We start from the raw sequence: 14,739 nt of genomic DNA on the forward strand, positions 1-14,739 counted from the left end.
GCATACGCCGGGTCCCCCCTGTCGCTATACCACCACTCATTAAGAACAAGCAGTTGGGAAGCCTGGTAGTAAGATAGGAGATCAGAGGTGGCCAGGCCCCCGCAATAGGTAGACAGGAAGCATGTTTTCAACGCCACTCTAGCCGCTCCACCAGCTTACAGAAAACGACCCAGCGTCGAGTTAACCTGGCGAAACCACTGCGGGCCGATAGGGTAAGGGAAGTTCTGTAGCTGGTACAACAGGCGTGGAAGCGCCACCATTTTGAAGATGGCCGATCTTCCAAATATAGTGAGAGGCATTCTGGACCAAGTCTTGACATCGGCCTGGACCCGTTCCCACACCGGCAGGACGCCACGATCCCAAGCCACGGCGCGCGATTCTGAGAGAAAGACGCCAAGGTATTTCAGCCCATCCGTTGCAACTCACAGTCCTGCAGCCCAGGGGTCTACCACGGCCCTGCCACCCAGCACCCATAGAGTTGATTTGCGAAGGTTGAGCCGAAGGCCAGAGATCTCACCAAATATGCGCATGACCTCCAGAACCCTAGGACCCGAGTGTTGCAGGTCAGTGAGGAAAAAGAGGATATCATCCGCATATAATGCGATTCTATCTACCAATTCACCACTCCACACAAACCCGCGTATCTGGGCATCAGCACGCACCCGAGATGCCAGGGGCTCCATCGCCAGGGCAAACAGGTATGGGGACAGTGGGCAACCCTATCGGGTACCCCGACCAATCCGAAAGCGCCCGGACGTGGCCCCGGCCACCCGAACCGAGGCCGTGACATTGGTGTACAGTAGTCTCAGATACGAAAGGAACACTGGACCAAGGTTAAGGCGGGGCAAGAGTGTAAACAAGTATGCCCAACTCACAGAGTCAAAGGCCTTGTCCATATCCGCTAGTAGGAGTGCCGCCTGCTCATCCCGAGCCCCCATGGCATCAACCGCCGCCTGCGCCCGCCGGATATTATGGCGAGTTGCCCTACGGGGCATGAACCCGGCCTGGTCAGGGTGGACTAGGTCCGTAATTTAAGGCAGCAGGCTGTTCGCCAAGGCCTTTGCCAGGATTTTGGCCTCTATGTTTAAGAGCGAAATGGGCCGGTACGAGTCGTGCCTGTCTGGGGTCCTGCCTGGTTTCAGAAATACCACGATCTCGGCATGGCGCCAATCTGGCGGTAACCCCCCTGGGCCCGTGCTGCCTCAAGCGCGCGTCTGTACTGAGGCCCCAGCTGGAGGTGAAACTTTTTGTAGAATTCGCATGGGTAACCACTCGGGCCCGGCGCCTTCCCTATATTGAGCTGTCCCAGCGCCTCCCCGAGTTCCTCAGCCATGAGCGGGACGTCCAGCGCAGTTCTAGTGTCATCGGAGACGGCCTGTGGCAGCAGGTCATCGAGATATGTGGATATCTCTTCCGTCTCCAGGGAGTCCCGGGGGGCGTACTGTGCCTCAAAGTAATGGGCGAAGCTAGCCGCGAGGCGGGTCGGGTCTGTCATTACCGAGCCATCCTCCGCCGCGAGGCCTGGCAATGTGAGGGGCTGGAAGGTAGCCTGACACAGTCTGTGGAGCATCGTGCAGGACTTGTCGCCCCATTGATAAACCCTGCTACGCGTGGCGAGCCACGCCTGTCTGGCCTAATCATGCAGGACCGAGGCATAGGATTGCTGCGCCTGCAAGAGCTGCCGTATCACAGCCTCATCCCCCCCATCTCGGCCACGTTGTTCCAAGATCTCTAAGCGAGCGGCAGCGGCCGTAATGGCCTCCCGATGCTTCCGTCTGGCGGCTGCACACCAGGCGATATCAACTCCCCGTATCGTGGGCTTCAGCGCCTCCCATACCATCACTGCGCCAACGTCTCCCACAAGATTATCGCGCCAATAGTTATCAACCGCTTCGCGCAAGTGATGCACATATTCAGGTTGCTGTAGGTGCCACGAAGACATCCGCCAACGGAACGGCTGTCGTTTCGTGGGAAGGTCTATGGTAGCCACAACGGGGGAGTGATCAGACAGACCCCTGGGTAGGATAGCAGCGTCACTCACATGGCTCAAACAGACACCAGGCATAAAGATGTAGTCGAGTCTCGAGAAGGAACAATGCACTGCCGACACATACGTGAACTCACGCGCAGAAGGATGAAAATGGCGCCACACATCGACCCAGCCCAAGCTGTCCGCCATCGCAAGCAGTTTAGTATGCGGGGTAGGGGAGGGGGGATCTACAGCCACAGGTGAACGTCTCCGGCGGTCCGAGCCCACATCCATAACTTCATTCCAATCGTCCCCAACCACTGTCAACACATCCGGCATTTCATCCCACACCGCATACAGTCTCTCCGACAGGGCCCACTGCATAGGAGATGGGGCATAGACACTACCAAAAACCACTGGTTCGGCACCCATCTGTCCCTTGATAAAAACAAAGCGGCCCTGAGGGTCAATCCACTGCTTTTCATGAACGTACGCCACCCTGCGATGAACCAAGATAGCCACCCCCCTCGATCCCCTCGCAAAGCCGGCATGGTAAACCTGCTGGAAGCCGAATCTCTGGAGGCTAAGGACCTTGGAGCCCAGCATATGAGTTTCTTGTAGCAACAGCACATCCATCGCCTCCCTCTTCCCCCAGCGCAATACTGCTCCACGTTTGATTTTATCGAGCATCCCCCTCACATTCCATGTTACAACACGAATAGCCTTATTAGGAAGCACAGCAGTTTGATCAGCCATCATCTAGGCAGTCCCCCCGTGCCACCCCAGCGCACCCCACCATTCACTCGATCCAACATCAACATCCCCCCCCACTAGGCCCCACCCCCCCAACCCCAAACCTCCCCACCCCACCCCAGTCCCGAACCCCCCCCAACAGCAACAAACCAACTCTCCCCCATCCCCGCTCCCCCCACCCCTATACCTCATAGAACACTGAAGTATCTGTCGCAGCATGGATAGACCCGGGTCCAGAACAGAGGACCCAGGGCCAGTCATACCAAAGGATCCCAACACCCCGGTCACCACACACTCACCCCCCCCCGACAACACCCACAACTCGTGAGGGTCTAAGGCCCTTGGAAGTCGCCTCCCGAGCCCCACAGCATTCCCACAGGTCGCCTCAAAATGTCTCGAACGTATACAGTCTAGCATTAACGAGACCCCCACACAACAGCCCCACTAGCTGATCCACCACAAAGTAGGGCAACACATTACCGGATAGGACCAGGGTCCTGCCCCCACCAGAGTTCAACTGCCAGCATCTGAGTGTTCAGAGTCCATTGTGCCACTGGTCTGTGTCGCACTAGCGGAGGCTGACCGTTTGCGTGATCTGGACCTCCGATGTCGTCCTTTTCGGTTTTGGCGGTACGTCCGCTCCTGCGATGACCCCCTCGACCCGCCCGGGTCCAGCCCCGGCTGGGCATGCGGCCTGATCCTTACTGCTTCATCCATCCACCGAAAGACCTCCTCGGGAGAATCAAAGAAGTGTGTCCGGGACTGGTACACCTCCCGCAGGCGGGCCGGGTACAGAAGAGAGTACTGGAGCTTCAGGCCTCGCAACTTGGCTTTTGCGGCCACAAACGACTGTCTCTGCTGCTGCACCAGTTTCGTATAATCATGGAAGATCATGATAGTGTGATTTTCATAGGAGAGCGAACCCTTGTTCTTCGCCTCTTGCAATATGACATCGCGGTCGTGGTAGTTCAAGAGTCTTGCAATAACAGGCCGAGAACGCTCACCCTCCGGCGGCCGCTGTGTCAGGGCCCTGTGTTCCCGCTCGATCACGAAACAAGTGGACAGTGCCCCCTCCGGGAGCCAGCCCTCCAGCCATCGGGTCAAAAACTGCTCCATATCATCCTTCTCACACCTCTCCGGAAAACCTATAAAGCGAAGGTTGTTCCTCCGTGCGCGCCCTTCGGCATCTTCCACTCGGGTAGCGAGAGTCTTTTGGGTACGCTCCATCTCCGCCATTTTCTGCTTCAGCGTGCCAATGTCCGTCTCCGCCATCGAGATTCGGGATTCGGTCTCAGTATTCCGCTCCACCGCATTGCGGAGATCTTGGCGCAGCAGCGTAACGTCCGCACCCACAGCCCCGATCTTGGCATCGAGCATGTCCCGGGACTGGGTAATGGCCGCCAAGATCGTCGCATTGTCCGGCCCTGTCCTGCTGCCACCACTGGGCGCCCCTGATCCGCCACTGGGCCCCGTAAATTTGTCGATAGGGCCTTGCTTAGGCGGGCCACCTCCACCACCCCTGGTCATGGCCGTTTGTAGTCTCAGCGTTGCCACTCCTTAGGCAGCCGCCTGTGGCCCCGTCACCGGAGATCTCCACTAGGCCGGGCCGTACACCTCAAGATCAGGGCGGACACCTTCTGCGACAATCCTCAGCAAATCCCCAGGAGCAGACCCACAGCGGTGGGCGCAGGAAGCCTTGGGCCCCAGCCGGGACGCCGCCGCAAGTGTCTTCAGAGTGAAGAGCGACAACTACCGCTTCCAGGCTAGGCCAGTCCCAATGTTGCGAAACTCGAGGCCCCGGTCTCACAAGGGCGGTGTAGGCCTCCACCACGCCGTGTTGCCTGTAAAGGTTCTCCAAGGCACAGCCCCAGAACACAGGGCACCTCTTGTAGGCAACTGGAGCTGCATAGTCGGGCCGGGACCCGCCCAGTTAAAGCGACCTCCGGCAGTCTGCCACCGACCGCCACCTGGCGTCCTGAAAATCGAGGTCCCGGGTCCACCGCCAGTCACTAGGCCGCACTTCGCTGCCGGCGCCTCCGGTCCCCGGGAGAGATGGAACCGCGGGATCAGCACACCGGAGGGGTCAGAGCACCCCCTGGAACCGATGCCACTCACGTGGCACCAACTGCGGGCTCGGGGGCCAGGATAAATGAGCAAATTGTGTCCGGGCCGGCGGGAGCTCTACAAGGCTGCGACCGTCATCTTCGCCCGCCAAGCCACGCCCCCTATCCACCAAGATTTTTAAAAAGATTTTGTAATGGAAATTTAATGAGGATATCGGCCTATATGAGCTGCAATTTATAGAAGGTTTTCCTGGTTTATGGATAAGAATGTTAGTTGCTTCCCTCCAGGTAACCGGAGATTGAGCTCCTTCTAACAAAATTTTATTGAAAGCCTCGGCCTAAACGGGGGTAAATACCTCACTCAAATCCTTTGTATAGTTCCGCAGGGAGGCCATCCGGCCCTGCAGCCTTACCCTTCCTACTATCCAGAAGAGCTTTCCTTACCTCTTGATGTGATATTTCTGCCTCCATACTATCCTGGTGAGTTGCGCTCAATGAAGGTAGCTCGATGGAATTTAGCCAGCCTTGAATAGATGTTAAATCAGAGACACTTTCATCTTTATATAGCCCTTCAAAGTAAGCGTGGAATATCTCTCCCATCTCCTCCTCTTTACTTCTTAGTAAATTGGAGCCTTCATCTTCTATTTGTTTAATTTGATTCTTAACTCTGTCAGTTCTGGCTTTCCAGGCCAACAGCCTTCCTGCCCCCTCTCTGTATTCGAAGTGGGTGAGCTTACTCACCTCCCACCTGTTGGAAACTCTCGTTTGAATTATATTTTCTAACCGAGCCTTTAAAGCCTCTAGTTCTGCAATTAGTGTCTCTTGGAGGTCTTGTTCCTGCTCAGAAGTCAAATTAATCCTTTCCTCCAATAGCTTAATTTGGGACTCCACAGAAGTAATCTCTTGCCTGTATTGCCTATTTTTATGGACGGTTTTATTGGTGATCAGGCCTCTCAAAAAGGATTTCAGTGCGTCCCATACCACCATTATATCTGATGAACCTATATTGATATCTAAATAGGCTTTCACCTCTTGGATCAGAAAGCCAGTAACTGCAGTATCTAGGAGGAGTGTACGGTCAAAGGTCCATACCCTTCGTTGTTGGCTACCAGCTAGATTTAAGTTAATCCATACCGCTGCATGGTCGGACAAGTGAGGGGTTAAATAGCTGATGTTCTGTGTGCAGTCCCTTAAACCATTACTAATCAGGATGTAGTCTATTCGTGACTTATGTCTGTATTTTTTGTTGGAGAAAGATACCGCCAACTGTGTTCCCGATCTCCCTCTCCATATGTCACTAAGATCATATTGCTTCATCATAATTTTTAAAAATGCTCTTGATTTAGAGGAGATTGTAGCTCTGCTATTAGATGATTTATCTAGTTTCGGATTTAAAACAATGTTGAAATCGCCTGCTAGAACAGTTGAATGCGGAAACTCCAAGAGATTTAAAAAGATGGTTTTTAGCGTTGATAGATCGTCCTGATTGGGACCGTAATACCCAACAATTGTCAGGGGGACATTTTCTACCAGAATCTTCACTATCACCCACCTGCCACTTAAGTCAGTTCTAACATCTTGTAGGGGCGCATTTGCTTGTTTTTTTATTAAGATAGCCACACCCCTGATGTTAGCTGTCTGACCTGAGCAGGCATAATGTTCCACCGACCTAAGCTTTCCACAAATATCTTCTGTTTCCTTTTTTACCAGGTGGGTTTCTTGAAGAATAATTATCTGTGCTGGTGAGTCTTTTAAATATTGTAAAATCCTTTCCCTCCTACTTTTGACTAGTAGACCATTAAGATAAGCACTGTAGAGATTTCATGGCAGGTATGAAATGGAACTAAAACCCAGATACATATTCAAACCTACCCTGTTTCGACACCAAACCTAAAGTAATTCCAAGTGAACTTTATCTAGATTGTGAGGCGAATGCTTTTTTTGATCATTTTTACCCTTCTGCTCTCATGCCCGTGCATTCCCCCCAACCAACCTTCCGATCTTCCTTGGCTTTGTTCTATTAGGCTGCCTTCTAAAAGGATCCAGGTGAATTCTCTGAATATCTCTTTTTAGATCCTCTTCCATGTCGTCAATCTGTATTGTGTTCTTAATGAGGGAGATAACATAAGATTTAAGGTCATCCCCCTCTCTCCCTTCTGGTATATTTAAAAGTCGTAGATTATTGCGTCTAGAATTATTTTCCAATATTTCCATTCTGTCATGGAGTGCAGCCTCCCCTCTTTTGAGTGCGGAAATGTCTGATCTGACTTCACCTAAACCGTCTTTGATGGGCCCAACCTCACTCTCCAAAGCAGTTGTTCTTGAGCTTAGATTGTCAAGTTTCTTTTCTAGCAATTCACAAAAAACTCGAATTTCCCCCTATTTTCCTCTGAGACCACAAAACCCTTTTTAATGTCCATGGCCATTTAAGTGAAGATGGTTTCCCAGGAGGTCCCGGGTCGACCTGCGTCGCCCGAAAGGTACCACTGGCCCCAACATGTCTCTCCAGACCTCAAGTTCTCTTTCGGCCTTCATGACCATCTCCCCTCTCTTTTTTACTGCCATCCCCATAATAACCAAAGCTAATTGGTTGCCTTCAGTGTTAACCAGAGTAGTAGCAACATTTTCAACTAAAACAATTTGGTTGGCTTGCAACTTACTCAACTGTAAATCAGGGTTCGGCTGAGAGGGTGCGGGGGTATATATTAACAGGGGTAGGGGGAGACTTGACTCCACAGTTAAAGGTGCAGACATTTTTGTTAACCCTGAGGCTTCCAAATGTACCTTCAGCACCCTCTGCTTCTTTCCCTGCCTTCCAACTTCCAACACCTGCAGGAGAACCTTAAAGTAGGATCTCAATGAGGGGATAATTCGGACTTTTAATCTGCTAGGTTGCCCTTTTTCTATAGTTTTATATTCTCGGATTGGGGGGTAATCTTCATTCACTTCTTCAAATTCTGAGGAGGGGAGAGCTTTATTTACAAGTATTTTCTTGAGGACTCCATCGTCCTCACTATTCTCCTGAAACAACTGAACATGCAAGTCAGAGTCGTTCCCTGCCCCCCTTTTCCCAGCTTTCCTCCCTCTCCTTGCCCCCTTACTCCCCTGTGATTTGGCCAATCCGACCCCTTTCTCACCCTCCTTATTTTTCCCTTGCTTTTTTCCGATAGACTGGGCACTCTGATGAGGCGGAATAATCTGAGAGGACCTCTCAGCACCAGTAGAATCCAAGGCAGCTAAGTCAAGTATGCCGTCCCCCTTCGATTTAATTTGCGCAACAAATTTGGTGGAGAAGGCTTACCGAGCCTGAGGGCCCCCTGAAGCCCTGGTACCTCGCCACTGGATTCCCCCTCTGCTGCAGCGGAGTCTCGAATTGCCACCTCGACGCTCCTTGTATCTTGTATCAACCGCCGCTACTGCTGCCACCTTTTCCCACGTTGCAGCAGGTATCTCCGCCTTGCTCTCCAGCACGGCTGCACCGGCACCCACCACGCATCTAGTGCTGGCTCAGCCCTCAGTCCTCCCGGAACCACTCTGTGTGAGCCCGCCTCGCAGCAGATCGTGGGCAGTAAGCCCAAGGCCCGCCTTAGTTCGAGCGCCACACCAAAGCAACGGGGGAGATCCAGAGCCGACTCCCCACCCATACCAGGTAGAAGGAGCCACAAGATTTAAAGATTTAGCTAGAGTTTAGAGAGTTTAAAGTTTAGAGGTCATTTCAGCGTTTTTGGAGCCTTCATAGCCCCTTTGTTACGAAGGAGCAGCAGAGCAGCTAGCGCAAGCAGTCGGCTGCTCAACTCACAGCCGCCATTTTCTCCACCTTGACTTGGAACTTGCCAGTGTCCCGATACCATACCAAAAAAGAGCTACGCTACTTAGGAATAAGGATCGTTCCAGAGATAGAACAAATACCTAAAATGAATCTTAATAAAATTTGGAAGGAATCTCAAGCCCTTATGAAATCTTGGCTACATCTACCTCTGTCATATTAGGCAGAGTAAATCTTATAAAGATGTCTATCTTGCCGAAAATCATGTTCCTATTTAATCCCATCCCTTTGAACTTTGAGAAAGCACTAATTGATAAAATTCAGAAATCCATTAAATCTTTTGTTTGGGCATCCAAAGCTGTGAGAATATCATGGAAGAAGCTGAGACAGAGGAGGGAGAAAAGAGGTCTGGCTCTTCCGGATATTCAATACTATGCATGGGCCTTTCAGTTATCATATTCTCGAATGCTGCTAAAATCCCCCGACTCACCAGGAAGAGGCAAAATGTTTCTGGCCATGTTGGAACAACTGGGGCTTCCTCGAGATGGCATTATGTTTAAATATGGGGACGAAAAGTTTTTTAGGAAAGTCAGACTGAAAGTCCTAAGTGGTATGGCCCAAATTGGGCCAAGATAAAACAATGAACAGGTCTTGAATATTATTCAAAGCTTGCCCCCATGTGGGACAGCAAGGGGAACCCCCAGTTGCCTAAAAGATCAGTTGGCAGTCCCTCTGAAAACATTGGGAGTAGTAGTATGGGGGGATCTTGTGGTTGATGGATCCCTATTCCCTAAAATTTGAAGATTCCATTAGGGAAAGGGAACCCCCTGGAAGATCATCTAGTTAATAAACCAGTAGGGAAGAAAGAAATATCCTTTTACTATTGGGTCATTGAAGAGGCTATTGACGGTGAATTCAAGCTGGCCGAGCAAATATGGGGGGAGTCTTGTCCGGATACTGATTGGGAGTCCCTCTGGCTGTCTTCATATAACATCCTTTCCTCAACAGTAAAGCCAGCGTGGTTGAGGAGGAACCACTATTTTACAACACATAGGGCTTATTTCTCCGTGGCAAGGCTCTCTAAAATGTCCAAAGCCCCCCGGCTAACTGAAAAAAAGGCAATCTGGAAAGTGCTCCGGATATACATATGTTCTGGGCTTGTCCATCTCTGGTGGAATTCTGGAGCAAAGTCGGAGACTCTTTAACATCAATTCTGGGGTATACAATACATATCTCCCTCAAATCTATTATTTTTGACATCTGGAAGGATATTACTGGCTAGGATACAGACTTCTTATTTTTTGCAATTCTTTTAGCCAGACGTGAAATTTGTAAGAGATGGGCTGAAGCAACACCTCCCACACATTTGGAGTGGCTGTCTTCCTTATATAAAATCTCTAAAATGGATTTGATTTGGCTGAAAAATTCTAAGAAGAAGACTATTTGGAACGAACGATTAAATTGGACAGCAGTCTGATTTTTTATTTTTTTGTGTCCTATGATTAAGCCTCAAGGAAGCTCTCAGGCAGTGTCTAAGCTTGCGACGACCAGTGACACTAGCTCTGGTTTACCCCTGAAGAGGGTGTAACCACCCTCCTCTGTAACAACAGGAGGGCAGCAACTAGGATGAAGTGGGTATGCTGCTGGTATCCCTGAGGGGTAAGATCGGTCTGCTGGGCCTACTTCTCCTTTTGGAGTAACAGCGACAGCCTATGGATTTCATGTTAGCTGTGGTTGGAGGTTAATGAGGAAAAAAAAAGAAAAAGAGAAGAAAAAAAAAGAAACATTTAGGATATGATATTATTATCTGTACTACCCAATCTGTATCTATAAAAGGAGTGGTCATATTAAAAGACAAGAGGTTTCACTGTAGCGTGATTAAGACTCAGTATGATCAATGGTAGCGCTGGGCGTTGGCACAGTTTGAATTAAGGGGTAGAAAGTTTGCGGCTTGTGCAGTATATTGCCCTAATGTGGACGATCCTGCTATATTTGAACATCTCAATCTAGAATTATTAAACTGGGAGGGCGAAAAATTGATTATGGGAGACTTTAACTGTGCAATAGATTACGGTATAGACTCTACGAGGAAAGGTAGCAATATTAAAATGCAGAAGACCCGGGCTGCAATACTTCAGCTGGCAAGGCTTCAGTCGGTTAACAATGTATGGAGGCCTTTGTACCCAACTATACCGGGCTACACATTTTATTCAGCTCCCCATCAATCTTATTCTAGGATAGACATGGCCTGGGTATCGGACAGCTTAATTTTAACATCTGCTATGGAAATATGTCCCCGGGTCACTTCAGATCATAACCCCATTATCCTATTTTTTCAGGTTGAAGTAGAGAAAAGGGAAAGTAGGCTGTTCTCTTTTCCTAGGTATTTGCTGTCGGACAGCGAATAACTTGTTAAAATGGCCGAACATCTTGAGAAATTCTTTAGAGAGAATATAGGGACAGCATCCCCATTCATTTTTGGGGATACTATGAATGCCTACGTCCGTGGTACTACACAAAAATATATTTTACTACAGAATAAAAAACGCAAAGGAGAAATGGAGATAAGGGTGAATGCTCTGCGCACTATTGAGAAACAGTATGTTGAGGCAGTAAAAAATACTAATAGACGTAATAACATTCGTAAAGAAGTTCCTCAGGGACAAAATTGGGGCAAGTTATAATAAACATTGATTAAAACAATGTGAGTATGGGGAACATATAGGGCTGATGCTCACTTATCAGACAGAGGAGGCGAAGGCTAAAACAAAGATAAGTGCAATAAAGGGCATGGATGGGCTTTTATATACTGAGTCTTCAGCTATTTTAGAACAATTTGTGTTGTTCCATAAGCAGCTGTATTCACATACTTGGACATCAAATCAAGAGGAGATATTTCAATATCTTCAAGATACCTATTTGCCAGTAGTAGAAACCGAGGAAGCTGCTATTTTAGATATGACTGTAACTGTGGAAGAAGTGGAGCTGGCAATTTCAGCATTGCCAATAGGGAAGGCTGCTGTAGATGACTTAATACCATTAGAATTCTATCAATTTTTTAAAAATATTTTGCTCTTGCCTCTTAGTAGGATAATACAATGGGTGTCCAGTAGCGAGCGGGCACCGGTGTCGTGGTGTATGACACACATTGTGTTTTTTCTAAAAAAGGGCAAACCTCCGACAGAATGTGGATCATACTGGCCCATTATTCTAATTAATGCGGATGCTAAGATATTTTCAAAAATCTTGGTGACATGTTTGGCTCCGTTAATGCCGCAATTAGTTCTGAGAGACAGCATGGATTCATCATTCATGGGTAGGGACACTACCTCCCATGTTAATATGGCTATCTGAGCGTTTGATTTTGCTGAGAAAGAAAAGATTAACTTCGGTATGATTCTTTTAGATGTCGAAGGTAGGAGTTTTTATCGGCTGTACTGGTCAAGGCCGACTTCGGATCACAGTTTCGGGTTTGGGTGCAGGCTTTATATAGTAATCCACAGGCAAAGTTATCTCACATGGGTTCTCTGTCCATTCCATTCAGAATCTTATGTGGGACTAGACAGGGTTGTCCATTGTCTCCATTATTGTTTGCTCTATATATAGAGCCATTTATACGCATGCTACAATCTTGCATACCTATTAAGCCATTGGATTCGTCGAATTCCAAACTCAAGATCGCGGCATATGCAGATGATATTGCGGTCTATGCAACTAATCCAGGCGAGGCCGTGATAAGCATCCAGGAAGAAGCAGAGAAATTTGGCAAAGTTTTGGGGTATAAGTTGAATGCTAACAAGACCCAAGTGCTCACTAATTTTGGGATTCAAAACTCAATCATCGGGCTTGTACTACTGTGACTTATTTGGGGGTAAAGATAACAGCTAAAGTCAATCAGATTGTTGACTTAAATTATATACCGCTTCTGAATGATACTACTAAACTGCTCAAAACTTGGCATTAGCTTCCTATAGGGTTACTAGGTAGATGTAACCTCATAAAAATGAAAATATTCCCTAAGTTTTCATATTTGTTTAGGTCTATTCCTTTAAAAGTCTCCAATATATTATTTAAAAAACTAGCGGGGATCTTTAGTAGCTTTATATGGGGATATAAAAGACCTAGGAGGGCAATTGACTTGCTCAAATCGCCATTTGAGCAATGCGGACTTAGTTTTCCAGATTTTAAAATGTACTTTTGGGCTGCCTTTACGTGTCATTTTTGCAGCTTGTTGGGCCTAGACTACACAGATTCAATTTTTAGTTTTATTTTAGGCAATCAGAGGGATACGTTTTTATATGGCATTAGAGATCCAAATTACTTTAAGCGAGTTAGGTTCAAGACGGTCAGAGACACTGTATTTATTTGGCAAGCTATGGCTGATAGAGCTAAATTGCCAGCAAATCATGGAAAAATTCCATTGTGGGGGAATCCTCTGATTCCCGAAGTCATCCATGATCAACCAGGTAAACTTTGGGCCAAATATGGAAGCACTTGTTTAGGTGACATATATGATGAGAATGGAATTAAGTTATTAGAATGTTTACGGCTACTTTTTAAACTTCATACTCATTTCTTTTTCAAGTATTTACAGATTAGAGACTATTTGGCCCAAAATCTGAAAGAAAAAGCAATAAGGCATTCAATTATCTGGGACTGTCTGTACGGAGGGAAAACAAAATCTTTAATAGAGTTAATGGACGAACATTTACATAGTTTAAGACCAGATGGCAGCGAGAAATTAGCAGAACGTTGGAGTAAAACTTTGGGTATAAGTGTTACATCGGGGGTGATCAAGAATGCTCTCAGTCAGGTTAAGGATTCAGTTCACTCTGTTAGTCTGCAACTTCAGCAATTACGTATTACTTGTATGCTGTACTACACCCCGGCAAAAATAACGAAATGGGCTCAGGGTCACATGACGGGGATAAGACTAGATGTCCTAAATGTGGATTATACACTGCCAATCTGATACATATATTTATTGAATGCCCAGAGCTTAGGGGTTATTGGCGGAAAATCGAGCAGCTACTTAGGCTTAAATTAGGCTTGGATTCCTCACTCACTAATTATGAAATTATACTGGGTTATAATGAGGATAACGCGGCAGGTACCCATCTTTTTTCAGTTCTGATGGCGGCTGCCAGATTGGCCGTCGCTCGGGTGTGGGTCTCTAAAATACCGCCCTTGGTTGAGGATTGGTGGTCTATTATTAGAGAGACATATGGACTAGAGGCAGCCTTGGCTAAGGCAAGGGGGTCCGTTCCTTAGTCAAGTTAGAGGCACTGTGGAGACCATTGACTCTGGATGGAATAATTTAAATACAGACAGCCTTGTATGAAGTTATGTTGTACCCCATTTGTAATAATTTCTGCTTGTTTTTTTCTCTATATGGGTGTTCTTGCCTAATGTGTAAATTTAAAACATTCAGTTGATTTTTTCTTTCAGTTACTGTCGTATATATGTGCCCTTTTTGATGAAAAAAATATATATTTTTTAAAAATAATGAATTTGATGCACATGTACTGGATAAATGCTCACCGACCGGGCTCTCTAAGTAATTTTAGGTTACGTTTCGCCAAATATGGAGCCATATATAAAAGACATCAATGTTCTCACAAATAGATCCCTTCGATCTGTTATAGAGACTACTAAATCCATCCCATCTTGTGCACATGATTAAATACTGACCTACTGAAACGCTCAATTTTAGATTGCTCATCCCACTATTTGAAACTTTAAGAAGAAAAAAAAAGAATTTTCACACAGGAATCGCTGGATACCAAATGTATCTTCTTCACATGGACATTAAGACATAGATCCGACATTGTAAATGTCCCAGTTATTCAAACAAAGGAAAACATGGCAAATTGGGCCTTGGAATTGTGAGAATTGTTAAACATTTCCACTGGGCAGTGAGGCGCCAAGACACTTCTATGAAGATACAGGGGAGGCTTACAAAGCATAAAGGTGGAGGCTTCATGGCCAGTAGTACACATACAGAAGAGCCCAACAACCTGTTGATCACAGCGCAGGAAATACAATTTGTACATGAGGGAGATAGGTATCTGGAGATCATATTTTTCTGTAATGTTTATGACCATTATGAAAGGAGTGCCTATTCCACCAACATGGGCAGGGACCGAGATCAGCCCATCTTCAACAAGCATTGGCATAGCCAATAGGTC

Source organism: Lissotriton vulgaris, chromosome 3_1 (assembly GCF_964263255.1).
Source record: "Lissotriton vulgaris chromosome 3_1, aLisVul1.2, whole genome shotgun sequence".
Taxonomy (NCBI): Eukaryota; Metazoa; Chordata; class Amphibia; order Caudata; family Salamandridae; genus Lissotriton; species Lissotriton vulgaris.